The sequence below is a fragment of the Struthio camelus genome, chromosome Z, assembly GCF_040807025.1.
Source record: "Struthio camelus isolate bStrCam1 chromosome Z, bStrCam1.hap1, whole genome shotgun sequence".
Taxonomy (NCBI): Eukaryota; Metazoa; Chordata; class Aves; order Struthioniformes; family Struthionidae; genus Struthio; species Struthio camelus.
In genome coordinates this window covers 46,504,228-46,532,063 of record NC_090982.1, presented here as the reverse complement: position 1 = coordinate 46,532,063, position 27,836 = coordinate 46,504,228, and positions in this window count along the sequence as shown.

The following is a 27,836-nucleotide window of genomic DNA, read 5'->3' as shown; positions in this document are numbered from 1 at the left end:
ACACCTGCCCTCGCACCACTTTCTCGTCTCGAACACCCGGGGGCACTTACTCCCACCATCGGGCCCCAGAAATCCTCTAGGGTTAGGGTTAGGGTTAGGGTTAGGCTGGAGAAATAGGGACAGCCTGGAGGCGCCATTGCAGGGGCTCTGCAAAGGGGCTGCCAAGGCAAGGGCGGCCCAGCCAACACACCTGCCCTCGCACCACTTTCTCGTCTCGACCACCCGGGGGCGCTTACTCCCACCATTGGGCCCCAGAAATCCTCTAGGGTTAGGGTTAGGGTTAGGGTTAGGCTGGAGAAATAGGGACTGCCTGGAGGCACCATTGCAGGGGCTCTGCAAAGGGGCTGCCAAGGCAAGGGCGGCCCTGCCAACACACCTGCCCTCGCACCACTTTCTCGTCTCGAACACCCGGGGGCGCTTACTCCCACCATCGGGCCCCAGAAATCCTCTAGGGTTAGGGTTAGGGTTAGGGTTAGGCTTGAGAAATCGGGACAGCCTGGAGGCGCCATTGCAGGGGCTCTGCAAAGGGGCTGCCAAGGCAAGGGCGGCCCTGCCAACACACCTGCCCTCGCACCACTTTCTCGTCTCGACCACCCGGGGGCACTTACTCCCATCATTGGGCCCCGGAAATCCTCTAGGGTTAGGGTTAGGGTTAGGCTTGAGAAATCGGGACAGCCTGGAGGCGCCATTGCAGGGGCTCTGCAAAGGGGCTGCCAAGGCAAGGGCGGCCCTGCCAACACACCTGCCCTCGCACCACTTTCTCGTCTCGACCACCCGGGGGCACTTGCTCCCACCATCGGGTCCCGAAAAATCCTCTAGGGTTAGGGTTAGGCTTAGGGTTAGGCTGGAGAAATAGGGACAGCCTGGAGGCGCCATTGCAGGGGCTCTGCAAAGGGGCTGCCAAGGCAAGGGCGGCCCTGCCAACACACCTGCCCTCGCACCACTTTCTCGTCTCGACCACCCGGGGGCACTTACTCCCACCATCGGGCCCCAGAAAATCCTCTAGGGTTAGGGTTAGGGTTAGGGTTAGCCTGGAGAAATTGGGACAGCCTGGAGGCACCATTGCAGGGGCTCTGCAAAGGGGCTGCCAAGGCAAGGGCGGCCCTGCCAACACACCTGCCCTCGCACCACTTTCTCGTCTCGACCACCCGGGGGCACTTACTCCCACCATCGGGCCCCAGAAAATCCTCTAGGGTTAGGGTTAGGCTTAGGGTTAGGCTGGAGAAATCGGGACAGCCTGGAGGCGCCATTGCAGGGGCTCTGCAAAGGGGCTGCCAAGGCAAGGGCGGCCCTGCCAACACACCTGCCCTCGCACCACTTTCTCGTCTCGACCACCCGGGGGCACTTACTCCCACCATCGGGCCCCAGAAAATCCTCTAGGGTTAGGGTTAGGGTTAGGGTTAGGCTTGAGAAATCGGGACAGCCTGGAGGCGCCATTGCAGGGGCTCTGCAAAGGGGCTGCCAAGGCAAGGGCGGCCCTGCCAACACACCTGCCCTCGCACCACTTTCTCGTCTCGAACACCCGGGGGCACTTACTCCCACCATCGGGCCCCGAAAAATCCTCTAGGGTTAGGGTTAGGGTTAGGCTGGAGAAATCGGGACAGCCTGGAGGCGCCATTGCAGGGGCTCTGCAAAGGGGCTGCCAAGGCAAGGGCGGCCCTGCCAACACACCTGCCCTCGCACCACTTTCTCGTCACGACCACCCGGGGGCGCTTACTCCCACCATCGGGCCCCGGAAAATCCTCTAGGGTTAGGGTTAGGGTTAGGCTTGAGAAATCGGGACAGCCTGGAGGCACCATTGCAGGGGCTCTGCAAAGGGGCTGCCAAGGCAAGGGCGGCCCTGCCAACACACCTGCCCTCGCACCACTTTCTCGTCTCGACCACCCGGGGGCACTTACTCCCACCATCGGGTCCCGGAAAATCCTCTAGGGTTAGGGTTAGGCTTAGGGTTAGGCTGGAGAAATCGGGACAGCCTGGAGGCGCCATTGCAGGGGCTCTGCAAAGGGGCTGCCAAGGCAAGGGCGGCCCTGCCAACACACCTGCCCTCGCACCACTTTCTCGTCTCGACCACCCGGGGGCACTTACTCCCACCATCGGGTCCCGGAAAACCTCTAGGGTTAGGGTTAGGGTTAGGGTTAGGCTGGAGAAATAGGGACAGCCTGGAGGCGCCATTGCAGGGGCTCTGCAAAGGGGCTGCCAAGGCAAGGGCGGCCCTGCCAACACACCTGCCCTCGCACCACTTTCTCGTCTCGACCACCCGGGGGTACTTACTCCCACCATCGGGCCCCAGAAATCCTCTAGGGTTAGGGTTAGGGTTAGGCTGGAGAAATAGGGACAGCCTGGAGGCGCCATTGCAGGGGCTCTGCAAAGGGGCTGCCAAGGCAAGGGCGGCCCTGCCAACACACCTGCCCTCGCACCACTTTCTCGTCTCGACCACCCGGGGCCACTTACTCCCACCATCGGGCCCCGGAAAATCCTCTAGGGTTAGGGTTAGGCTTAGGGTTAGGCTGGAGAAATCGGGACAGCCTGGAGGCGCCATTGCAGGGGCTCTGCAAAGGGGCTGCCAAGGCAAGGGCGGCCCTGCCAACACACCTGCCCTCGCACCACTTTCTCGTCTCGACCACCCGGGGGCGCTTACTCCCACCATCGGGTCCCGGAAAATCCTCTAGGGTTAGGGTTAGGCTTAGGGTTAGGCTTGAGAAATCGGGACAGCCTGGAGGCGCCATTGCAGGGGCTCTGCAAAGGGGCTGCCAAGGCAAGGGCGGCCCTGCCAACACACCTGCCCTCGCACCACTTTCTCGTCTCGAACACCCGGGAGCGCTAACTCCCACCATCGGGCCCCGGAAAATCCTCTAGGGTTAGGGTTAGGGTTAGGGTTAGGCTGGAGAAATCGGGACAGCCTGGAGGCACCATTGCAGGGGCTCTGCAAAGGGGCTGCCAAGGCAAGGGCGGCCCTGCCAACACACCTGCCCTCGCACCACTTTCTCGTCTCGACCACCCGGGGGCACTTACTCCCACCATCGGGTCCCGGAAAACCTCTAGGGTTAGGGTTAGGGTTAGGGTTAGGCTGGAGAAATAGGGACAGCCTGGAGGCACCATTGCAGGGGCTCTGCAAAGGGGCTGCCAAGGCAAGGGCGGCCCTGCCAACACACCTGCCCTCGCACCACTTTCTCGTCTCGACCACCCGGGGGCACTTACTCCCACCATCGGGCCCCAGAAAATCCTCTAGGGTTAGGGTTAGGCTTAGGGTTAGGCTGGAGAAATCGGGACAGCCTGGAGGCGCCATTGCAGGGGCTCTGCAAAGGGGCTGCCAAGGCAAGGGCGGCCCTGCCAACACACCTGCCCTCGCACCACTTTCTCGTCTCGACCACCCGGGGGCACTTACTCCCACCATTGGGCCCCGGAAATCCTCTAGGGTTAGGGTTAGGGTTAGGGTTAGGCTGGAGAAATAGGGACAGCCTGGAGGCGCCATTGCAGGGGCTCTGCAAAGGGGCTGCCAAGGCAAGGGCGGCCCTGCCAACACACCTGCCCTCGCACCACTTTCTCGTCTCGACCACCCGGGGGCACTTACTCCCACCATCGGGCCCCAGAAAATCCTCTAGGGTTAGGGTTAGGCTTAGGGTTAGGCTGGAGAAATCGGGACAGCCTGGAGGCGCCATTGCAGGGGCTCTGCAAAGGGGCTGCCAAGGCAAGGGCGGCCCTGCCAACACACCTGCCCTCGCACCACTTTCTCGTCTCGACCACCCGGGGGTACTTACTCCCACCATCGGGCCCCAGAAATCCTCTAGGGTTAGGGTTAGGGTTAGGCTGGAGAAATCGGGACAGCCTGGAGGCGCCATTGCAGGGGCTCTGCAAAGGGGCTGCCAAGGCAAGGGCGGCCCTGCCAACACACCTGCCCTCGCACCACTTTCTCGTCTCGACCACCCGGGGCCACTTACTCCCACCATCGGGCCCCGGAAAATCCTCTAGGGTTAGGGTTAGGCTTAGGGTTAGGCTGGAGAAATCGGGACAGCCTGGAGGCGCCATTGCAGGGGCTCTGCAAAGGGGCTGCCAAGGCAAGGGCGGCCCTGCCAACACACCTGCCCTCGCACCACTTTCTCGTCTCAACCACCCGGGGGCGCTTACTCCCACCATCGGGTCCCGGAAAATCCTCTAGGGTTAGGGTTAGGCTTAGGGTTAGGCTTGAGAAATCGGGACAGCCTGGAGGCGCCATTGCAGGGGCTCTGCAAAGGGGCTGCCAAGGCAAGGGCGGCCCTGCCAACACACCTGCCCTCGCACCACTTTCTCGTCTCGACCACCCGGGGCCACTTACTCCCACCATCGGGTCCCGGAAAACCTCTAGGGTTAGGGTTAGGGTTAGGGTTAGGCTGGAGAAATAGGGACAGCCTGGAGGCACCATTGCAGGGGCTCTGCAAAGGGGCTGCCAAGGCAAGGGCGGCCCTGCCAACACACCTGCCCTCGCACCACTTTCTCGTCTCGACCACCCGGGGGCACTTACTCCCACCATCGGGCCCCAGAAAATCCTCTAGGGTTAGGGTTAGGCTTAGGGTTAGGCTTGAGAAATCGGGACAGCCTGGAGGCGCCATTGCAGGGGCTCTGCAAAGGGGCTGCCAAGGCAAGGGCGGCCCTGCCAACACACCTGCCCTCGCACCACTTTCTCGTCTCGACCACCCGGGGGCACTTACTCCCACCATTGGGCCCCGGAAATCCTCTAGGGTTAGGGTTAGGGTTAGGGTTAGGCTGGAGAAATAGGGACAGCCTGGAGGCGCCATTGCAGGGGCTCTGCAAAGGGGCTGCCAAGGCAAGGGCGGCCCTGCCAACACACCTGCCCTCGCACCACTTTCTCGTCTCGACCACCCGGGGGCACTTACTCCCACCATCGGGCCCCAGAAAATCCTCTAGGGTTAGGGTTAGGCTTAGGGTTAGGCTGGAGAAATCGGGACAGCCTGGAGGCGCCATTGCAGGGGCTCTGCAAAGGGGCTGCCAAGGCAAGGGCGGCCCTGCCAACACACCTGCCCTCGCACCACTTTCTCGTCTCGACCACCCGGGGGCACTTGCTCCCACCATCGGGCCCCGGAAAATCCTCTAGGGTTAGGGTTAGGGTTAGGGTTAGGCTTGAGAAATAGGGACAGCCTGGAGGCGCCATTGCAGGGGCTCTGCAAAGGGGCTGCCAAGGCAAGGGCGGCCCTGCCAACACACCTGCCCTCGCACCACTTTCTCGTCTCGACCACCCGGGGGCACTTACTCCCACCATTGGGCCCCAGAAATCCTCTAGGGTTAGGGTTAGGGTTAGGGTTAGGCTTGAGAAATAGGGACAGCCTGGAGGCGCCATTGCAGGGGCTCTGCAAAGGGGCTGCCAAGGCAAGGGCGGCCCTGCCAACACACCTGCCCTCGCACCACTTTCTCGTCTCGACCACCCGGGGGCACTTACTCCCACCATCGGGTCCCGAAAAATCCTCTAGGGTTAGGGTTAGGCTTAGGGTTAGGCTGGAGAAATAGGGACAGCCTGGAGGCGCCATTGCAGGGGCTCTGCAAAGGGGCTGCCAAGGCAAGGGCGGCCCTGCCAACACACCAGCCCTCGCACCACTTTCTCGTCTCGAACACCCGGGGGCACTTACTCCCACCATCGGGTCCCGGAAAACCTCTAGGGTTAGGGTTAGGGTTAGGGTTAGGCTTGAGAAATAGGGACAGCCTGGAGGCACCATTGCAGGGGCTCTGCAAAGGGGCTGCCAAGGCAAGGGCGGCCCTGCCAACACACCTGCCCTCGCACCACTTTCTCGTCTCGACCACCCGGGGGCACTTACTCCCACCATCGGGTCCCGGAAAATCCTCTAGGGTTAGGGTTAGGGTTAGGGTTAGGCTGGAGAAATCGGGACAGCCTGGAGGCGCCATTGCAGGGGCTCTGCAAAGGGGCTGCCAAGGCAAGGGCGGCCCTGCCAACACACCTGCCCTCGCACCACTTTCTCGTCTCGAACACCCGGGGGCACTTACTCCCACCATCGGGCCCCGAAAAATCCTCTAGGGTTAGGGTTAGGGTTAGGCTGGAGAAATCGGGACAGCCTGGAGGCGCCATTGCAGGGGCTCTGCAAAGGGGCTGCCAAGGCAAGGGCGGCCCTGCCAACACACCTGCCCTCGCACCACTTTCTCGTCACGACCACCCGGGGGCGCTTACTCCCACCATCGGGCCCCGGAAAATCCTCTAGGGTTAGGGATAGGGTTAGGCTTGAGAAATAGGGACAGCCTGGAGGCGCCATTGCAGGGACTCTGCAAAGGGGCTGCCAAGGCAAGGGCGGCCCTGCCAACACACCTGCCCTCGCACCACTTTCTCGTCTCAACCACCCGGGGGCGCTTACTCCCACCATCGGGTCCCGGAAAATCCTCTAGGGTTAGGGTTAGGCTTAGGGTTAGGCTGGAGAAATCGGGACAGCCTGGAGGCGCCATTGCAGGGGCTCTGCAAAGGGGCTGCCAAGGCAAGGGCGGCCCTGCCAACACACCTGCCCTCGCACCACTTTCTCGTCTCAACCACCCGGGGGCGCTTACTCCCACCATCGGGTCCCGGAAAATCCTCTAGGGTTAGGGTTAGGCTTAGGGTTAGGCTTGAGAAATCGGGACAGCCTGGAGGCGCCATTGCAGGGGCTCTGCAAAGGGGCTGCCAAGGCAAGGGCGGCCCTGCCAACACACCTGCCCTCGCACCACTTTCTCGTCTCGAACACCCGGGAGCGCTAACTCCCACCATCGGGCCCCGGAAAATCCTCTAGGGTTAGGGTTAGGGTTAGGGTTAGGCTGGAGAAATCGGGACAGCCTGGAGGCACCATTGCAGGGGCTCTGCAAAGGGGCTGCCAAGGCAAGGGCGGCCCTGCCAACACACCTGCCCTCGCACCACTTTCTCGTCTCGACCACCCGGGGGCACTTACTCCCACCATCGGGTCCCGGAAAACCTCTAGGGTTAGGGTTAGGGTTAGGGTTAGGCTGGAGAAATAGGGACAGCCTGGAGGCACCATTGCAGGGGCTCTGCAAAGGGGCTGCCAAGGCAAGGGCGGCCCTGCCAACACACCTGCCCTCGCACCACTTTCTCGTCTCGACCACCCGGGGGCACTTACTCCCACCATCGGGCCCCAGAAAATCCTCTAGGGTTAGGGTTAGGCTTAGGGTTAGGCTTGAGAAATCGGGACAGCCTGGAGGCGCCATTGCAGGGGCTCTGCAAAGGGGCTGCCAAGGCAAGGGCGGCCCTGCCAACACACCTGCCCTCGCACCACTTTCTCGTCTCGACCACCCGGGGGCACTTACTCCCACCATCGGGCCCCAGAAAATCCTCTAGGGTTAGGGTTAGGCTTAGGGTTAGGCTGGAGAAATCGGGACAGCCTGGAGGCGCCATTGCAGGGGCTCTGCAAAGGGGCTGCCAAGGCAAGGGCGGCCCTGCCAACACACCTGCCCTCGCACCACTTTCTCGTCTCGACCACCCGGGGGCACTTACTCCCACCATCGGGCCCCGGAAAATCCTCTAGGGTTAGGGTTAGGGTTAGGCTGGAGAAATAGGGACAGCCTGGAGGCGCCATTGCAGGGGCTCTGCAAAGGGGCTGCCAAGGCAAGGGCGGCCCTGCCAACACACCTGCCCTCGCACCACTTTCTCGTCTCGACCACCCGGGGGCGCTTACTCCCACCATTGGGCCCCAGAAATCCTCTAGGGTTAGGGTTAGGGTTAGGGTTAGGCTGGAGAAATAGGGACTGCCTGGAGGCACCATTGCAGGGGCTCTGCAAAGGGGCTGCCAAGGCAAGGGCGGCCCTGCCAACACACCTGCCCTCGCACCACTTTCTCGTCTCGAACACCCGGGGGCGCTTACTCCCACCATCGGGTCCCGGAAAATCCTCTAGGGTTAGGGTTAGGGTTAGGGTTAGGCTGGAGAAATCGGGACAGCCTGGAGGCGCCATTGCAGGGGCTCTGCAAAGGGGCTGCCAAGGCAAGGGCGGCCCTGCCAACACACCTGCCCTCGCACCACTTTCTCGTCTCGACCACCCGGGGGCACTTACTCCCATCATTGGGCCCCGGAAATCCTCTAGGGTTAGGGTTAGGGTTAGGCTTGAGAAATAGGGACAGCCTGGAGGCGCCATTGCAGGGGCTCTGCAAAGGGGCTGCCAAGGCAAGGGCGGCCCTGCCAACACACCTGCCCTCGCACCACTTTCTCGTCTCGACCACCCGGGGGCACTTACTCCCACCATTGGGCCCCAGAAATCCTCTAGGGTTAGGGTTAGGGTTAGGGTTAGGCTTGAGAAATAGGGACAGCCTGGAGGCGCCATTGCAGGGGCTCTGCAAAGGGGCTGCCAAGGCAAGGGCGGCCCTGCCAACACACCTGCCCTCGCACCACTTTCTCGTCTCGACCACCCGGGGGCACTTGCTCCCACCATCGGGTCCCGAAAAATCCTCTAGGGTTAGGGTTAGGCTTAGGGTTAGGCTGGAGAAATAGGGACAGCCTGGAGGCGCCATTGCAGGGGCTCTGCAAAGGGGCTGCCAAGGCAAGGGCGGCCCTGCCAACACACCAGCCCTCGCACCACTTTCTCGTCTCGACCACCCGGGGGCACTTACTCCCACCATCGGGTCCCGGAAAACCTCTAGGGTTAGGGTTAGGGTTAGGGTTAGGCTTGAGAAATAGGGACAGCCTGGAGGCACCATTGCAGGGGCTCTGCAAAGGGGCTGCCAAGGCAAGGGCGGCCCTGCCAACACACCTGCCCTCGCACCACTTTCTCGTCTCGACCACCCGGGGGCACTTACTCCCACCATCGGGCCCCAGAAAATCCTCTAGGGTTAGGGTTAGGCTTAGGGTTAGGCTGGAGAAATCGGGACAGCCTGGAGGCGCCATTGCAGGGGCTCTGCAAAGGGGCTGCCAAGGCAAGGGCGGCCCTGCCAACACACCTGCCCTCGCACCACTTTCTCGTCTCGACCACCCGGGGGCACTTATTCCCACCATCGGGTCCCGGAAAATCCTCTAGGGTTAGGGTTAGGGTTAGGGTTAGGCTTGAGAAATAGGGACAGCCTGGAGGCGCCATTGCAGGGGCTCTGCAAAGGGGCTGCCAAGGCAAGGGCGGCCCTGCCAACACACCTGCCCTCGCACCACTTTCTCGTCTCAACCACCCGGGGGCACTTACTCCCACCATCGGGTCCCGGAAAATCCTCTAGGGTTAGGGTTAGGGTTAGGGTTAGGCTGGAGAAATCGGGACAGCCTGGAGGCGCCATTGCAGGGGCTCTGCAAAGGGGCTGCCAAGGCAAGGGCGGCCCTGCCAACACACCTGCCCTCGCACCACTTTCTCGTCTCGAACACCCGGGGGCACTTACTCCCACCATCGGGCCCCGAAAAATCCTCTAGGGTTAGGGTTAGGGTTAGGCTGGAGAAATCGGGACAGCCTGGAGGCGCCATTGCAGGGGCTCTGCAAAGGGGCTGCCAAGGCAAGGGCGGCCCTGCCAACACACCTGCCCTCGCACCACTTTCTCGTCACGACCACCCGGGGGCGCTTACTCCCACCATCGGGCCCCGGAAAATCCTCTAGGGTTAGGGATAGGGTTAGGCTTGAGAAATAGGGACAGCCTGGAGGCGCCATTGCAGGGACTCTGCAAAGGGGCTGCCAAGGCAAGGGCGGCCCTGCCAACACACCTGCCCTCGCACCACTTTCTCGTCTCGAACACCCGGGGGCACTTACTCCCACCATCGGGCCCCAGAAATCCTCTAGGGTTAGGGTTAGGGTTAGGGTTAGGCTGGAGAAATAGGGACAGCCTGGAGGCGCCATTGCAGGGGCTCTGCAAAGGGGCTGCCAAGGCAAGGGCGGCCCTGCCAACACACCTGCCCTCGCACCACTTTCTCGTCTCGACCACCCGGGGGCACTTACTCCCACCATTGGGCCCCGGAAATCCTCTAGGGTTAGGGTTAGGGTTAGGGTTAGGCTGGAGAAATCGGGACAGCCTGGAGGCGCCATTGCAGGGGCTCTGCAAAGGGGCTGCCAAGGCAAGGGCGGCCCTGCCAACACACCTGCCCTCGCACCACTTTCTCGTCTCGAACACCCGGGGGCACTTACTCCCACCATCGGGCCCCGGAAAATCCTCTAGGGTTAGGGTTAGGGTTAGGCTGGAGAAATCGGGACAGCCTGGAGGCGCCATTGCAGGGGCTCTGCAAAGGGGCTGCCAAGGCAAGGGCGGCCCTGCCAACACACCTGCCCTCGCACCACTTTCTCGTCACGACCACCCGGGGGCGCTTACTCCCACCATCGGGCCCCGGAAAATCCTCTAGGGTTAGGGTTAGGGTTAGGCTTGAGAAATCGGGACAGCCTGGAGGCACCATTGCAGGGGCTCTGCAAAGGGGCTGCCAAGGCAAGGGCGGCCCTGCCAACACACCAGCCCTCGCACCACTTTCTCGTCTCGACCACCCGGGGGCACTTACTCCCACCATCGGGCCCCAGAAAATCCTCTAGGGTTAGGGTTAGGCTTAGGGTTAGGCTGGAGAAATCGGGACAGCCTGGAGGCGCCATTGCAGGGGCTCTGCAAAGGGGCTGCCAAGGCAAGGGCGGCCCTGCCAACACACCTGCCCTCGCACCACTTTCTCGTCTCGACCACCCGGGGGCACTTATTCCCACCATCGGGTCCCGGAAAATCCTCTAGGGTTAGGGTTAGGGTTAGGGTTAGGCTTGAGAAGTAGGGACAGCCTGGAGGCGCCATTGCAGGGGCTCTGCAAAGGGGCTGCCAAGGCAAGGGCGGCCCTGCCAACACACCTGCCCTCGCACCACTTTCTCGTCTCGACCACCCGGGGGCACTTACTCCCACCATCGGGCCCCAGAAAATCCTCTAGGGTTAGGGTTAGGCTTAGGGTTAGGCTGGAGAAATCGGGACAGCCTGGAGGCGCCATTGCAGGGGCTCTGCAAAGGGGCTGCCAAGGCAAGGGCGGCCCTGCCAACACACCAGCCCTCGCACCACTTTCTCGTCTCGACCACCCGGGGGCACTTACTCCCACCATCGGGCCCCAGAAAATCCTCTAGGGTTAGGGTTAGGCTTAGGGTTAGGCTGGAGAAATCGGGACAGCCTGGAGGCGCCATTGCAGGGGCTCTGCAAAGGGGCTGCCAAGGCAAGGGCGGCCCTGCCAACACACCTGCCCTCGCACCACTTTCTCGTCTCGACCACCCGGGGGCACTTATTCCCACCATCGGGTCCCGGAAAATCCTCTAGGGTTAGGGTTAGGGTTAGGGTTAGGCTTGAGAAGTAGGGACAGCCTGGAGGCGCCATTGCAGGGGCTCTGCAAAGGGGCTGCCAAGGCAAGGGCGGCCCTGCCAACACACCTGCCCTCGCACCACTTTCTCGTCTCGACCACCCGGGGGCACTTACTCCCACCATCGGGCCCCAGAAAATCCTCTAGGGTTAGGGTTAGGCTTAGGGTTAGGCTGGAGAAATCGGGACAGCCTGGAGGCGCCATTGCAGGGGCTCTGCAAAGGGGCTGCCAAGGCAAGGGCGGCCCTGCCAACACACCTGCCCTCGCACCACTTTCTCGTCTCGACCACCCGGGGGCACTTATTCCCACCATCGGGTCCCGGAAAATCCTCTAGGGTTAGGGTTAGGGTTAGGGTTAGGCTTGAGAAATAGGGACAGCCTGGAGGCGCCATTGCAGGGGCTCTGCAAAGGGGCTGCCAAGGCAAGGGCGGCCCTGCCAACACACCTGCCCTCGCACCACTTTCTCGTCTCGACCACCCGGGGGCACTTACTCCCACCATCGGGTCCCGGAAAATCCTCTAGGGTTAGGGTTAGGGTTAGGGTTAGGCTGGAGAAATCGGGACAGCCTGGAGGCGCCATTGCAGGGGCTCTGCAAAGGGGCTGCCAAGGCAAGGGCGGCCCTGCCAACACACCTGCCCTCGCACCACTTTCTCGTCTCGAACACCCGGGGGCACTTACTCCCACCATCGGGCCCCGAAAAATCCTCTAGGGTTAGGGTTAGGGTTAGGCTGGAGAAATCGGGACAGCCTGGAGGCGCCATTGCAGGGGCTCTGCAAAGGGGCTGCCAAGGCAAGGGCGGCCCTGCCAACACACCTGCCCTCGCACCACTTTCTCGTCACGACCACCCGGGGGCGCTTACTCCCACCATCGGGCCCCGGAAAATCCTCTAGGGTTAGGGATAGGGTTAGGCTTGAGAAATAGGGACAGCCTGGAGGCGCCATTGCAGGGGCTCTGCAAAGGGGCTGCCAAGGCAAGGGCGGCCCTGCCAACACACCTGCCCTCGCACCACTTTCTCGTCTCGAACACCCGGGGGCACTTACTCCCACCATCGGGCCCCAGAAATCCTCTAGGGTTAGGGTTAGGGTTAGGGTTAGGCTGGAGAAATAGGGACAGCCTGGAGGCGCCATTGCAGGGGCTCTGCAAAGGGGCTGCCAAGGCAAGGGCGGCCCTGCCAACACACCTGCCCTCGCACCACTTTCTCGTCTCGACCACCCGGGGGCACTTACTCCCACCATTGGGCCCCGGAAATCCTCTAGGGTTAGGGTTAGGGTTAGGGTTAGGCTGGAGAAATCGGGACAGCCTGGAGGCGCCATTGCAGGGGCTCTGCAAAGGGGCTGCCAAGGCAAGGGCGGCCCTGCCAACACACCTGCCCTCGCACCACTTTCTCGTCTCGACCACCCGGGGGCACTTACTCCCACCATCGGGCCCCAGAAAATCCTCTAGGGTTAGGGTTAGGCTTAGGGTTAGGCTGGAGAAATCGGGACAGCCTGGAGGCGCCATTGCAGGGGCTCTGCAAAGGGGCTGCCAAGGCAAGGGCGGCCCTGCCAACACACCTGCCCTCGCACCACTTTCTCGTCTCGACCACCCGGGGGCACTTATTCCCACCATCGGGTCCCGGAAAATCCTCTAGGGTTAGGGTTAGGGTTAGGGTTAGGCTTGAGAAGTAGGGACAGCCTGGAGGCGCCATTGCAGGGGCTCTGCAAAGGGGCTGCCAAGGCAAGGGCGGCCCTGCCAACACACCTGCCCTCGCACCACTTTCTCGTCTCGACCACCCGGGGGCACTTACTCCCACCATCGGGCCCCAGAAAATCGTCTAGGGTTAGGGTTAGGCTTAGGGTTAGGCTGGAGAAATCGGGACAGCCTGGAGGCGCCATTGCAGGGGCTCTGCAAAGGGGCTGCCAAGGCAAGGGCGGCCCTGCCAACACACCAGCCCTCGCACCACTTTCTCGTCTCGACCACCCGGGGGCACTTACTCCCACCATCGGGCCCCAGAAAATCCTCTAGGGTTAGGGTTAGGCTTAGGGTTAGGCTGGAGAAATCGGGACAGCCTGGAGGCGCCATTGCAGGGGCTCTGCAAAGGGGCTGCCAAGGCAAGGGCGGCCCTGCCAACACACCTGCCCTCGCACCACTTTCTCGTCTCGACCACCCGGGGGCACTTATTCCCACCATCGGGTCCCGGAAAATCCTCTAGGGTTAGGGTTAGGGTTAGGGTTAGGCTTGAGAAGTAGGGACAGCCTGGAGGCGCCATTGCAGGGGCTCTGCAAAGGGGCTGCCAAGGCAAGGGCGGCCCTGCCAACACACCTGCCCTCGCACCACTTTCTCGTCTCGACCACCCGGGGGCACTTACTCCCACCATCGGGCCCCAGAAAATCCTCTAGGGTTAGGGTTAGGCTTAGGGTTAGGCTGGAGAAATCGGGACAGCCTGGAGGCGCCATTGCAGGGGCTCTGCAAAGGGGCTGCCAAGGCAAGGGCGGCCCTGCCAACACACCTGCCCTCGCACCACTTTCTCGTCTCGACCACCCGGGGGCACTTATTCCCACCATCGGGTCCCGGAAAATCCTCTAGGGTTAGGGTTAGGGTTAGGGTTAGGCTTGAGAAATAGGGACAGCCTGGAGGCGCCATTGCAGGGGCTCTGCAAAGGGGCTGCCAAGGCAAGGGCGGCCCTGCCAACACACCTGCCCTCGCACCACTTTCTCGTCTCGACCACCCGGGGGCACTTACTCCCACCATCGGGTCCCGGAAAATCCTCTAGGGTTAGGGTTAGGGTTAGGGTTAGGCTGGAGAAATCGGGACAGCCTGGAGGCGCCATTGCAGGGGCTCTGTAAAGGGGCTGCCAAGGCAAGGGCGGCCCTGCCAACACACCTGCCCTCGCACCACTTTCTCGTCTCGAACACCCGGGGGCACTTACTCCCACCATCGGGCCCCGAAAAATCCTCTAGGGTTAGGGTTAGGGTTAGGCTGGAGAAATCGGGACAGCCTGGAGGCGCCATTGCAGGGGCTCTGCAAAGGGGCTGCCAAGGCAAGGGCGGCCCTGCCAACACACCTGCCCTCGCACCACTTTCTCGTCACGACCACCCGGGGGCGCTTACTCCCACCATCGGGCCCCGGAAAATCCTCTAGGGTTAGGGATAGGGTTAGGCTTGAGAAATAGGGACAGCCTGGAGGCGCCATTGCAGGGGCTCTGCAAAGGGGCTGCCAAGGCAAGGGCGGCCCTGCCAACACACCTGCCCTCGCACCACTTTCTCGTCTCGAACACCCGGGGGCACTTACTCCCACCATCGGGCCCCAGAAATCCTCTAGGGTTAGGGTTAGGGTTAGGGTTAGGCTGGAGAAATAGGGACAGCCTGGAGGCGCCATTGCAGGGGCTCTGCAAAGGGGCTGCCAAGGCAAGGGCGGCCCTGCCAACACACCTGCCCTCGCACCACTTTCTCGTCTCGACCACCCGGGGGCACTTACTCCCACCATTGGGCCCCGGAAATCCTCTAGGGTTAGGGTTAGGGTTAGGGTTAGGCTTGAGAAATCGGGACAGCCTGGAGGCGCCATTGCAGGGGCTCTGCAAAGGGGCTGCCAAGGCAAGGGCGGCCCTGCCAACACACCTGCCCTCGCACCACTTTCTCGTCTCGAACACCCGGGGGCACTTACTCCCACCATCGGGCCCCGAAAAATCCTCTAGGGTTAGGGTTAGGGTTAGGCTGGAGAAATCGGGACAGCCTGGAGGCGCCATTGCAGGGGCTCTGCAAAGGGGCTGCCAAGGCAAGGGCGGCCCTGCCAACACACCTGCCCTCGCACCACTTTCTCGTCACGACCACCCGGGGGCGCTTACTCCCACCATCGGGCCCCGGAAAATCCTCTAGGGTTAGGGTTAGGGTTAGGCTTGAGAAATCGGGACAGCCTGGAGGCACCATTGCAGGGGCTCTGCAAAGGGGCTGCCAAGGCAAGGGCGGCCCTGCCAACACACCTGCCCTCGCACCACTTTCTCGTCTCGACCACCCGGGGGCACTTACTCCCACCATCGGGTCCCGGAAAATCCTCTAGGGTTAGGGTTAGGCTTAGGGTTAGGCTGGAGAAATCGGGACAGCCTGGAGGCGCCATTGCAGGGGCTCTGCAAAGGGGCTGCCAAGGCAAGGGCGGCCCTGCCAACACACCTGCCCTCGCACCACTTTCTCGTCTCGACCACCCGGGGGCACTTACTCCCACCATCGGGTCCCGGAAAACCTCTAGGGTTAGGGTTAGGGTTAGGGTTAGGCTGGAGAAATAGGGACAGCCTGGAGGCGCCATTGCAGGGGCTCTGCAAAGGGGCTGCCAAGGCAAGGGCGGCCCTGCCAACACACCTGCCCTCGCACCACTTTCTCGTCTCGACCACCCGGGGGCGCTTACTCCCACCATCGGGCCCCAGAAATCCTCTAGGGTTAGGGTTAGGGTTAGGCTGGAGAAATAGGGACAGCCTGGAGGCGCCATTGCAGGGGCTCTGCAAAGGGGCTGCCAAGGCAAGGGCGGCCCTGCCAACACACCTGCCCTCGCACCACTTTCTCGTCTCGACCACCCGGGGCCACTTACTCCCACCATCGGGCCCCGGAAAATCCTCTAGGGTTAGGGTTAGGCTTAGGGTTAGGCTGGAGAAATCGGGACAGCCTGGAGGCGCCATTGCAGGGGCTCTGCAAAGGGGCTGCCAAGGCAAGGGCGGCCCTGCCAACACACCTGCCCTCACACCACTTTCTCGTCTCAACCACCCGGGGGCGCTTACTCCCACCATCGGGTCCCGGAAAATCCTCTAGGGTTAGGGTTAGGCTTAGGGTTAGGCTTGAGAAATCGGGACAGCCTGGAGGCGCCATTGCAGGGGCTCTGCAAAGGGGCTGCCAAGGCAAGGGCGGCCCTGCCAACACACCTGCCCTCGCACCACTTTCTCGTCTCGAACACCCGGGAGCGCTAACTCCCACCATCGGGCCCCGGAAAATCCTCTAGGGTTAGGGTTAGGGTTAGGGTTAGGCTGGAGAAATCGGGACAGCCTGGAGGCACCATTGCAGGGGCTCTGCAAAGGGGCTGCCAAGGCAAGGGCGGCCCTGCCAACACACCTGCCCTCGCACCACTTTCTCGTCTCGACCACCCGGGGGCACTTACTCCCACCATCGGGTCCCGGAAAACCTCTAGGGTTAGGGTTAGGGTTAGGGTTAGGCTGGAGAAATAGGGACAGCCTGGAGGCACCATTGCAGGGGCTCTGCAAAGGGGCTGCCAAGGCAAGGGCGGCCCTGCCAACACACCTGCCCTCGCACCACTTTCTCGTCTCGAACACCCGGGGGCACTTACTCCCACCATCGGGCCCCAGAAAATCCTCTAGGGTTAGGGTTAGGCTTAGGGTTAGGCTGGAGAAATCGGGACAGCCTGGAGGCGCCATTGCAGGGGCTCTGCAAAGGGGCTGCCAAGGCAAGGGCGGCCCTGCCAACACACCTGCCCTCGCACCACTTTCTCGTCTCGACCACCCGGGGGCACTTACTCCCACCATCGGGTCCCGGAAAATCCTCTAGGGTTAGGGTTAGGGTTAGGGTTAGGCTGGAGAAATCGGGACAGCCTGGAGGCGCCATTGCAGGGGCTCTGCAAAGGGGCTGCCAAGGCAAGGGCGGCCCTGCCAACACACCTGCCCTCGCACCACTTTCTCGTCTCGAACACCCGGGGGCACTTACTCCCACCATCGGGCCCCGAAAAATCCTCTAGGGTTAGGGTTAGGGTTAGGCTGGAGAAATCGGGACAGCCTGGAGGCGCCATTGCAGGGGCTCTGCAAAGGGGCTGCCAAGGCAAGGGCGGCCCTGCCAACACACCTGCCCTCGCACCACTTTCTCGTCACGACCACCCGGGGGCGCTTACTCCCACCATCGGGCCCCGGAAAATCCTCTAGGGTTAGGGTTAGGGTTAGGCTTGAGAAATCGGGACAGCCTGGAGGCACCATTGCAGGGGCTCTGCAAAGGGGCTGCCAAGGCAAGGGCGGCCCTGCCAACACACCAGCCCTCGCACCACTTTCTCGTCTCGACCACCCGGGGGCACTTACTCCCACCATCGGGTCCCGGAAAACCTCTAGGGTTAGGGTTAGGGTTAGGGTTAGGCTTGAGAAGTAGGGACAGCCTGGAGGCACCATTGCAGGGGCTCTGCAAAGGGGCTGCCAAGGCAAGGGCGGCCCTGCCAACACACCTGCCCTCGCACCACTTTCTCGTCTCGACCACCCGGGGGCGCTTACTCCCACCATCGGGCCCCGGAAAATCCTCTAGGGTTAGGGTTAGGCTTAGGGTTAGGCTGGAGAAATCGGGACAGCCTGGAGGCGCCATTGCAGGGGCTCTGCAAAGGGGCTGCCAAGGCAAGGGCGGCCCTGCCAACACACCTGCCCTCGCACCACTTTCTCGTCTCGACCACCCGGGGGCACTTATTCCCACCATCGGGTCCCGGAAAATCCTCTAGGGTTAGGGTTAGGGTTAGGGTTAGGCTTGAGAAATAGGGACAGCCTGGAGGCGCCATTGCAGGGGCTCTGCAAAGGGGCTGCCAAGGCAAGGGCGGCCCTGCCAACACACCTGCCCTCGCACCACTTTCTCGTCTCGACCACCCGGGGGCACTTACTCCCACCATCGGGTCCCGGAAAATCCTCTAGGGTTAGGGTTAGGCTTAGGGTTAGGCTGGAGAAATCGGGACAGCCTGGAGGCGCCATTGCAGGGGCTCTGCAAAGGGGCTGCCAAGGCAAGGGCGGCCCTGCCAACACACCTGCCCTCGCACCACTTTCTCGTCTCGAACACCCGGGGGCACTTACTCCCACCATCGGGCCCCGAAAAATCCTCTAGGGTTAGGGTTAGGGTTAGGCTGGAGAAATCGGGACAGCCTGGAGGCGCCATTGCAGGGGCTCTGCAAAGGGGCTGCCAAGGCAAGGGCGGCCCTGCCAACACACCTGCCCTCGCACCACTTTCTCGTCACGACCACCCGGGGGCGCTTACTCCCACCATCGGGCCCCGGAAAATCCTCTAGGGTTAGGGATAGGGTTAGGCTTGAGAAATAGGGACAGCCTGGAGGCGCCATTGCAGGGGCTCTGCAAAGGGGCTGCCAAGGCAAGGGCGGCCCTGCCAACACACCTGCCCTCGCACCACTTTCTCGTCTCGAACACCCGGGGGCACTTACTCCCACCATCGGGCCCCAGAAATCCTCTAGGGTTAGGGTTAGGGTTAGGGTTAGGCTGGAGAAATAGGGACAGCCTGGAGGCGCCATTGCAGGGGCTCTGCAAAGGGGCTGCCAAGGCAAGGGCGGCCCTGCCAACACACCTGCCCTCGCACCACTTTCTCGTCTCGACCACCCGGGGGCACTTACTCCCACCATTGGGCCCCGGAAATCCTCTAGGGTTAGGGTTAGGGTTAGGGTTAGGCTTGAGAAATCGGGACAGCCTGGAGGCGCCATTGCAGGGGCTCTGCAAAGGGGCTGCCAAGGCAAGGGCGGCCCTGCCAACACACCTGCCCTCGCACCACTTTCTCGTCTCGAACACCCGGGGGCACTTACTCCCACCATCGGGCCCCGAAAAATCCTCTAGGGTTAGGGTTAGGGTTAGGCTGGAGAAATCGGGACAGCCTGGAGGCGCCATTGCAGGGGCTCTGCAAAGGGGCTGCCAAGGCAAGGGCGGCCCTGCCAACACACCTGCCCTCGCACCACTTTCTCGTCACGACCACCCGGGGGCGCTTACTCCCACCATCGGGCCCCGGAAAATCCTCTAGGGTTAGGGTTAGGGTTAGGCTTGAGAAATCGGGACAGCCTGGAGGCACCATTGCAGGGGCTCTGCAAAGGGGCTGCCAAGGCAAGGGCGGCCCTGCCAACACACCTGCCCTCGCACCACTTTCTCGTCTCGACCACCCGGGGGCACTTACTCCCACCATCGGGTCCCGGAAAATCCTCTAGGGTTAGGGTTAGGCTTAGGGTTAGGCTGGAGAAATCGGGACAGCCTGGAGGCGCCATTGCAGGGGCTCTGCAAAGGGGCTGCCAAGGCAAGGGCGGCCCTGCCAACACACCTGCCCTCGCACCACTTTCTCGTCTCGACCACCCGGGGGCACTTACTCCCACCATCGGGTCCCGGAAAACCTCTAGGGTTAGGATTAGGGTTAGGGTTAGGCTGGAGAAATAGGGACAGCCTGGAGGCGCCATTGCAGGGGCTCTGCAAAGGGGCTGCCAAGGCAAGGGCGGCCCTGCCAACACACCTGCCCTCGCACCACTTTCTCGTCTCGACCACCCGGGGGTACTTACTCCCACCATCGGGCCCCAGAAATCCTCTAGGGTTAGGGTTAGGGTTAGGCTGGAGAAATAGGGACAGCCTGGAGGCGCCATTGCAGGGGCTCTGCAAAGGGGCTGCCAAGGCAAGGGCGGCCCTGCCAACACACCTGCCCTCGCACCACTTTCTCGTCTCGACCACCCGGGGCCACTTACTCCCACCATCGGGCCCCGGAAAATCCTCTAGGGTTAGGGTTAGGCTTAGGGTTAGGCTGGAGAAATCGGGACAGCCTGGAGGCGCCATTGCAGGGGCTCTGCAAAGGGGCTGCCAAGGCAAGGGCGGCCCTGCCAACACACCTGCCCTCGCACCACTTTCTCGTCTCAACCACCCGGGGGCGCTTACTCCCACCATCGGGTCCCGGAAAATCCTCTAGGGTTAGGGTTAGGCTTAGGGTTAGGCTTGAGAAATCGGGACAGCCTGGAGGCGCCATTGCAGGGGCTCTGCAAAGGGGCTGCCAAGGCAAGGGCGGCCCTGCCAACACACCTGCCCTCGCACCACTTTCTCGTCTCGAACACCCGGGAGCGCTAACTCCCACCATCGGGCCCCGGAAAATCCTCTAGGGTTAGGGTTAGGGTTAGGGTTAGGCTGGAGAAATCGGGACAGCCTGGAGGCACCATTGCAGGGGCTCTGCAAAGGGGCTGCCAAGGCAAGGGCGGCCCTGCCAACACACCTGCCCTCGCACCACTTTCTCGTCTCGACCACCCGGGGGCACTTACTCCCACCATCGGGTCCCGGAAATCCTCTAGGGTTAGGGTTAGGGTTAGGGTTAGGCTGGAGAAATAGGGACAGCCTGGAGGCACCATTGCAGGGGCTCTGCAAAGGGGCTGCCAAGGCAAGGGCGGCCCTGCCAACACACCTGCCCTCGCACCACTTTCTCGTCTCGACCACCCGGGGGCACTTACTCCCACCATCGGGCCCCAGAAAATCCTCTAGGGTTAGGGTTAGGCTTAGGGTTAGGCTGGAGAAATCGGGACAGCCTGGAGGCGCCATTGCAGGGGCTCTGCAAAGGGGCTGCCAAGGCAAGGGCGGCCCTGCCAACACACCTGCCCTCGCACCACTTTCTCGTCTCGACCACCCGGGGGCACTTACTCCCACCATTGGGCCCCGGAAATCCTCTAGGGTTAGGGTTAGGGTTAGGGTTAGGCTGGAGAAATAGGGACAGCCTGGAGGCGCCATTGCAGGGGCTCTGCAAAGGGGCTGCCAAGGCAAGGGCGGCCCTGCCAACACACCTGCCCTCGCACCACTTTCTCGTCTCGACCACCCGGGGGCACTTACTCCCACCATCGGGCCCCAGAAAATCCTCTAGGGTTAGGGTTAGGCTTAGGGTTAGGCTTGAGAAATCGGGACAGCCTGGAGGCGCCATTGCAGGGGCTCTGCAAAGGGGCTGCCAAGGCAAGGGCGGCCCTGCCAACACACCTGCCCTCGCACCACTTTCTCGTCTCGACCACCCGGGGGCACTTACTCCCACCATCGGGCCCCGGAAAATCCTCTAGGGTTAGGGTTAGGGTTAGGCTGGAGAAATAGGGACAGCCTGGAGGCGCCATTGCAGGGGCTCTGCAAAGGGGCTGCCAAGGCAAGGGCGGCCCTGCCAACACACCTGCCCTCGCACCACTTTCTCGTCTCGACCACCCGGGGGCGCTTACTCCCACCATTGGGCCCCAGAAATCCTCTAGGGTTAGGGTTAGGGTTAGGGTTAGGCTGGAGAAATAGGGACTGCCTGGAGGCACCATTGCAGGGGCTCTGCAAAGGGGCTGCCAAGGCAAGGGCGGCCCTGCCAACACACCTGCCCTCGCACCACTTTCTCGTCTCGAACACCCGGGGGCGCTTACTCCCACCATCGGGCCCCAGAAATCCTCTAGGGTTAGGGTTAGGGTTAGGGTTAGGCTTGAGAAATCGGGACAGCCTGGAGGCGCCATTGCAGGGGCTCTGCAAAGGGGCTGCCAAGGCAAGGGCGGCCCTGCCAACACACCTGCCCTCGCACCACTTTCTCGTCTCGACCACCCGGGGGCACTTACTCCCATCATTGGGCCCCGGAAATCCTCTAGGGTTAGGGTTAGGGTTAGGCTTGAGAAATAGGGACAGCCTGGAGGCGCCATTGCAGGGGCTCTGCAAAGGGGCTGCCAAGGCAAGGGCGGCCCTGCCAACACACCTGCCCTCGCACCACTTTCTCGTCTCGACCACCCGGGGGCACTTACTCCCACCATTGGGCCCCAGAAATCCTCTAGGGTTAGGGTTAGGGTTAGGGTTAGGCTTGAGAAATAGGGACAGCCTGGAGGCGCCATTGCAGGGGCTCTGCAAAGGGGCTGCCAAGGCAAGGGCGGCCCTGCCAACACACCTGCCCTCGCACCACTTTCTCGTCTCGACCACCCGGGGGCACTTGCTCCCACCATCGGGTCCCGAAAAATCCTCTAGGGTTAGGGTTAGGCTTAGGGTTAGGCTGGAGAAATAGGGACAGCCTGGAGGCGCCATTGCAGGGGCTCTGCAAAGGGGCTGCCAAGGCAAGGGCGGCCCTGCCAACACACCAGCCCTCGCACCACTTTCTCGTCTCGACCACCCGGGGGCACTTACTCCCACCATCGGGTCCCGGAAAACCTCTAGGGTTAGGGTTAGGGTTAGGGTTAGGCTTGAGAAATCGGGACAGCCTGGAGGCACCATTGCAGGGGCTCTGCAAAGGGGCTGCCAAGGCAAGGGCGGCCCTGCCAACACACCTGCCCTCGCACCACTTTCTCGTCTCGACCACCCGGGGGCACTTACTCCCACCATCGGGCCCCAGAAAATCCTCTAGGGTTAGGGTTAGGCTTAGGGTTAGGCTGGAGAAATCGGGACAGCCTGGAGGCGCCATTGCAGGGGCTCTGCAAAGGGGCTGCCAAGGCAAGGGCGGCCCTGCCAACACACCTGCCCTCGCACCACTTTCTCGTCTCGACCACCCGGGGGCACTTATTCCCACCATCGGGTCCCGGAAAATCCTCTAGGGTTAGGGTTAGGGTTAGGGTTAGGCTTGAGAAATAGGGACAGCCTGGAGGCGCCATTGCAGGGGCTCTGCAAAGGGGCTGCCAAGGCAAGGGCGGCCCTGCCAACACACCTGCCCTCGCACCACTTTCTCGTCTCGACCACCCGGGGGCACTTACTCCCACCATCGGGCCCCGGAAAATCCTCTAGGGTTAGGGTTAGGCTTAGGGTTAGGCTGGAGAAATCGGGACAGCCTGGAGGCACCATTGCAGGGGCTCTGCAAAGGGGCTGCCAAGGCAAGGGCGGCCCTGCCAACACACCTGCCCTCGCACCACTTTCTCGTCTCGAACACCCGGGGGCACTTACTCCCACCATCGGGCCCCGAAAAATCCTCTAGGGTTAGGGTTAGGGTTAGGCTGGAGAAATCGGGACAGCCTGGAGGCGCCATTGCAGGGGCTCTGCAAAGGGGCTGCCAAGGCAAGGGCGGCCCTGCCAACACACCTGCCCTCGCACCACTTTCTCGTCACGACCACCCGGGGGCGCTTACTCCCACCATCGGGCCCCGGAAAATCCTCTAGGGTTAGGGATAGGGTTAGGCTTGAGAAATCGGGACAGCCTGGAGGCGCCATTGCAGGGGCTCTGCAAAGGGGCTGCCAAGGCAAGGGCGGCCCTGCCAACACACCTGCCCTCGCACCACTTTCTCGTCTCGAACACCCGGGGGCACTTACTCCCACCATCGGGCCCCAGAAATCCTCTAGGGTTAGGGTTAGGGTTAGGGTTAGGCTGGAGAAATAGGGACAGCCTGGAGGCGCCATTGCAGGGGCTCTGCAAAGGGGCTGCCAAGGCAAGGGCGGCCCTGCCAACACACCTGCCCTCGCACCACTTTCTCGTCTCGACCACCCGGGGGCGCTTACTCCCACCATTGGGCCCCAGAAATCCTCTAGGGTTAGGGTTAGGGTTAGGGTTAGGCTGGAGAAATAGGGACTGCCTGGAGGCACCATTGCAGGGGCTCTGCAAAGGGGCTGCCAAGGCAAGGGCGGCCCTGCCAACACACCTGCCCTCGCACCACTTTCTCGTCTCGAACACCCGGGGGCGCTTACTCCCACCATCGGGCCCCAGAAATCCTCTAGGGTTAGGGTTAGGGTTAGGGTTAGGCTTGAGAAATCGGGACAGCCTGGAGGCGCCATTGCAGGGGCTCTGCAAAGGGGCTGCCAAGGCAAGGGCGGCCCTGCCAACACACCTGCCCTCGCACCACTTTCTCGTCTCGACCACCCGGGGGCACTTACTCCCATCATTGGGCCCCGGAAATCCTCTAGGGTTAGGCTTAGGGTTAGGCTTGAGAAATAGGGACAGCCTGGAGGCGCCATTGCAGGGGCTCTGCAAAGGGGCTGCCAAGGCAAGGGCGGCCCTGCCAACACACCTGCCCTCGCACCACTTTCTCGTCTCGACCACCCGGGGGCACTTACTCCCACCATTGGGCCCCAGAAATCCTCTAGGGTTAGGGTTAGGGTTAGGGTTAGGCTTGAGAAATAGGGACTGCCTGGAGGCGCCATTGCAGGGGCTCTGCAAAGGGGCTGCCAAGGCAAGGGCGGCCCTGCCAACACACCTGCCCTCGCACCACTTTCTCGTCTCGACCACCCGGGGGCACTTACTCCCACCATCGGGCCCCAGAAAATCCTCTAGGGTTAGGGTTAGGGTTAGGGTTAGGCTTGAGAAATCGGGACAGCCTGGAGGCGCCATTGCAGGGGCTCTGCAAAGGGGCTGCCAAGGCAAGGGCGGCCCTGCCAACACACCTGCCCTCGCACCACTTTCTCGTCTCGAACACCCGGGGGCACTTACTCCCACCATCGGGCCCCGAAAAATCCTCTAGGGTTAGGGTTAGGGTTAGGCTGGAGAAATCGGGACAGCCTGGAGGCGCCATTGCAGGGGCTCTGCAAAGGGGCTGCCAAGGCAAGGGCGGCCCTGCCAACACACCTGCCCTCGCACCACTTTCTCGTCACGACCACCCGGGGGCGCTTACTCCCACCATCGGGCCCCGGAAAATCCTCTAGGGTTAGGGTTAGGGTTAGGCTTGAGAAATAGGGACAGCCTGGAGGCGCCATTGCAGGGGCTCTGCAAAGGGGCTGCCAAGGCAAGGGCGGCCCTGCCAACACACCTGCCCTCGCACCACTTTCTCGTCTCGACCACCCGGGGGCACTTGCTCCCACCATCGGGTCCCGAAAAATCCTCTAGGGTTAGGGTTAGGCTTAGGGTTAGGCTGGAGAAATAGGGACAGCCTGGAGGCGCCATTGCAGGGGCTCTGCAAAGGGGCTGCCAAGGCAAGGGCGGCCCTGCCAACACACCTGCCCTCGCACCACTTTCTCGTCTCGACCACCCGGGGGCACTTACTCCCACCATTGGGCCCCGGAAAACCTCTAGGGTTAGGGTTAGGGTTAGGGTTAGGCTTGAGAAATCGGGACAGCCTGGAGGCGCCATTGCAGGGGCTCTGCAAAGGGGCTGCCAAGGCAAGGGCGGCCCTGCCAACACACCTGCCCTCGCACCACTTTCTCGTCTCGACCACCCGGGGGCACTTACTCCCACCATCGGGCCCCAGAAAATCCTCTAGGGTTAGGGTTAGGCTTAGGGTTAGGCTGGAGAAATCGGGACGGCCTGGAGGCGCCATTGCAGGGGCTCTGCAAAGGGGCTGCCAAGGCAAGGGCGGCCCTGCCAACACACCTGCCCTCGCACCACTTTCTCGTCTCGACCACCCGGGGGCACTTATTCCCACCATCGGGTCCCGGAAAATCCTCTAGGGTTAGGGTTAGGGTTAGGGTTAGGCTGGAGAAATAGGGACAGCCTGGAGGCGCCATTGCAGGGGCTCTGCAAAGGGGCTGCCAAGGCAAGGGCGGCCCTGCCAACACACCTGCCCTCGCACCACTTTCTCGTCTCGACCACCCGGGGGCACTTACTCCCACCATCGGGCCCCAGAAAATCCTCTAGGGTTAGGGTTAGGCTTAGGGTTAGGCTGGAGAAATCGGGACAGCCTGGAGGCGCCATTGCAGGGGCTCTGCAAAGGGGCTGCCAAGGCAAGGGCGGCCCTGCCAACACACCTGCCCTCGCACCACTTTCTCGTCTCGAACACCCGGGGGCACTTACTCCCACCATCGGGCCCCGAAAAATCCTCTAGGGTTAGGGTTAGGGTTAGGCTGGAGAAATCGGGACAGCCTGGAGGCGCCATTGCAGGGGCTCTGCAAAGGGGCTGCCAAGGCAAGGGCGGCCCTGCCAACACACCTGCCCTCGCACCACTTTCTCGTCACGACCACCCGGGGGCGCTTACTCCCACCATCGGGCCCCAGAAAATCCTCTAGGGTTAGGGATAGGGTTAGGCTTGAGAAATAGGGACAGCCTGGAGGCGCCATTGCAGGGGCTCTGCAAAGGGGCTGCCAAGGCAAGGGCGGCCCTGCCAACACACCAGCCCTCGCACCACTTTCTCGTCTCGACCACCCGGGGGCACTTACTCCCACCATCGGGTCCCGGAAAACCTCTAGGGTTAGGGTTAGGGTTAGGGTTAGGCTTGAGAAATCGGGACAGCCTGGAGGCACCATTGCAGGGGCTCTGCAAAGGGGCTGCCAAGGCAAGGGCGGCCCTGCCAACACACCTGCCCTCGCACCACTTTCTCGTCTCGACCACCCGGGGGCACTTACTCCCACCATCGGGCCCCAGAAAATCCTCTAGGGTTAGGGTTAGGCTTAGGGTTAGGCTGGAGAAATAGGGACAGCCTGGAGGCGCCATTGCAGGGGCTCTGCAAAGGGGCTGCCAAGGCAAGGGCGGCCCTGCCAACACACCTGCCCTCGCACCACTTTCTCGTCTCGACCACCCGGGGGCACTTATTCCCACCATCGGGTCCCGGAAAATCCTCTAGGGTTAGGGTTAGGGTTAGGGTTAGGCTGGAGAAATAGGGACAGCCTGGAGGCGCCATTGCAGGGGCTCTGCAAAGGGGCTGCCAAGGCAAGGGCGGCCCTGCCAACACACCTGCCCTCGCACCACTTTCTCGTCTCGACCACCCGGGGGCACTTACTCCCACCATCGGGCCCCAGAAAATCCTCTAGGGTTAGGGTTAGGGTTAGGGTTAGGCTTGAGAAATCGGGACAGCCTGGAGGCGCCATTGCAGGGGCTCTGCAAAGGGGCTGCCAAGGCAAGGGCGGCCCTGCCAACACACCTGCCCTCGCACCACTTTCTCGTCTCGAACACCCGGGGGCACTTACTCCCACCATCGGGCCCCGAAAAATCCTCTAGGGTTAGGGTTAGGGTTAGGCTGGAGAAATCGGGACAGCCTGGAGGCGCCATTGCAGGGGCTCTGCAAAGGGGCTGCCAAGGCAAGGGCGGCCCTGCCAACACACCTGCCCTCGCACCACTTTCTCGTCACGACCACCCGGGGGCGCTTACTCCCACCATCGGGCCCCAGAAAATCCTCTAGGGTTAGGGATAGGGTTAGGCTTGAGAAATAGGGACAGCCTGGAGGCGCCATTGCAGGGGCTCTGCAAAGGGGCTGCCAAGGCAAGGGCGGCCCTGCCAACACACCTGCCCTCGCACCACTTTCTCGTCTCGAACACCCGGGGGCACTTACTCCCACCATCGGGCCCCAGAAATCCTCTAGGGTTAGGGTTAGGGTTAGGGTTAGGCTGGAGAAATAGGGACAGCCTGGAGGCGCCATTGCAGGGGCTCTGCAAAGGGGCTGCCAAGGCAAGGGCGGCCCTGCCAACACACCTGCCCTCGCACCACTTTCTCGTCTCGAACACCCGGGGGCACTTGCTCCCACCATCGGGTCCCGAAAAATCCTCTAGGGTTAGGGTTAGGCTTAGGGTTAGGCTGGAGAAATAGGGACAGCCTGGAGGCGCCATTGCAGGGGCTCTGCAAAGGGGCTGCCAAGGCAAGGGCGGCCCTGCCAACACACCTGCCCTCGCACCACTTTCTCGTCTCGACCACCCGGGGGCACTTACTCCCACCATCGGGCCCCGGAAAATCCTCTAGGGTTAGGGTTAGGGTTAGGGTTAGGCTGGAGAAATCGGGACAGCCTGGAGGCACCATTGCAGGGGCTCTGCAAAGGGGCTGCCAAGGCAAGGGCGGCCCTGCCAACACACCTGCCCTCGCACCACTTTCTCGTCTCGACCACCCGGGGGCACTTACTCCCACCATCGGGTCCCGGAAATCCTCTAGGGTTAGGGTTAGGGTTAGGGTTAGGCTGGAGAAATTGGGACAGCCTGGAGGCGCCATTGCAGGGGCTCTGAAAAGGGGCTGCCAAGGCAAGGGCGGCCCTGCCAACACACCTGCCCTCGCACCACTTTCTCGTCTCGACCACCCGGGGGTACTTACTCCCACCATCGG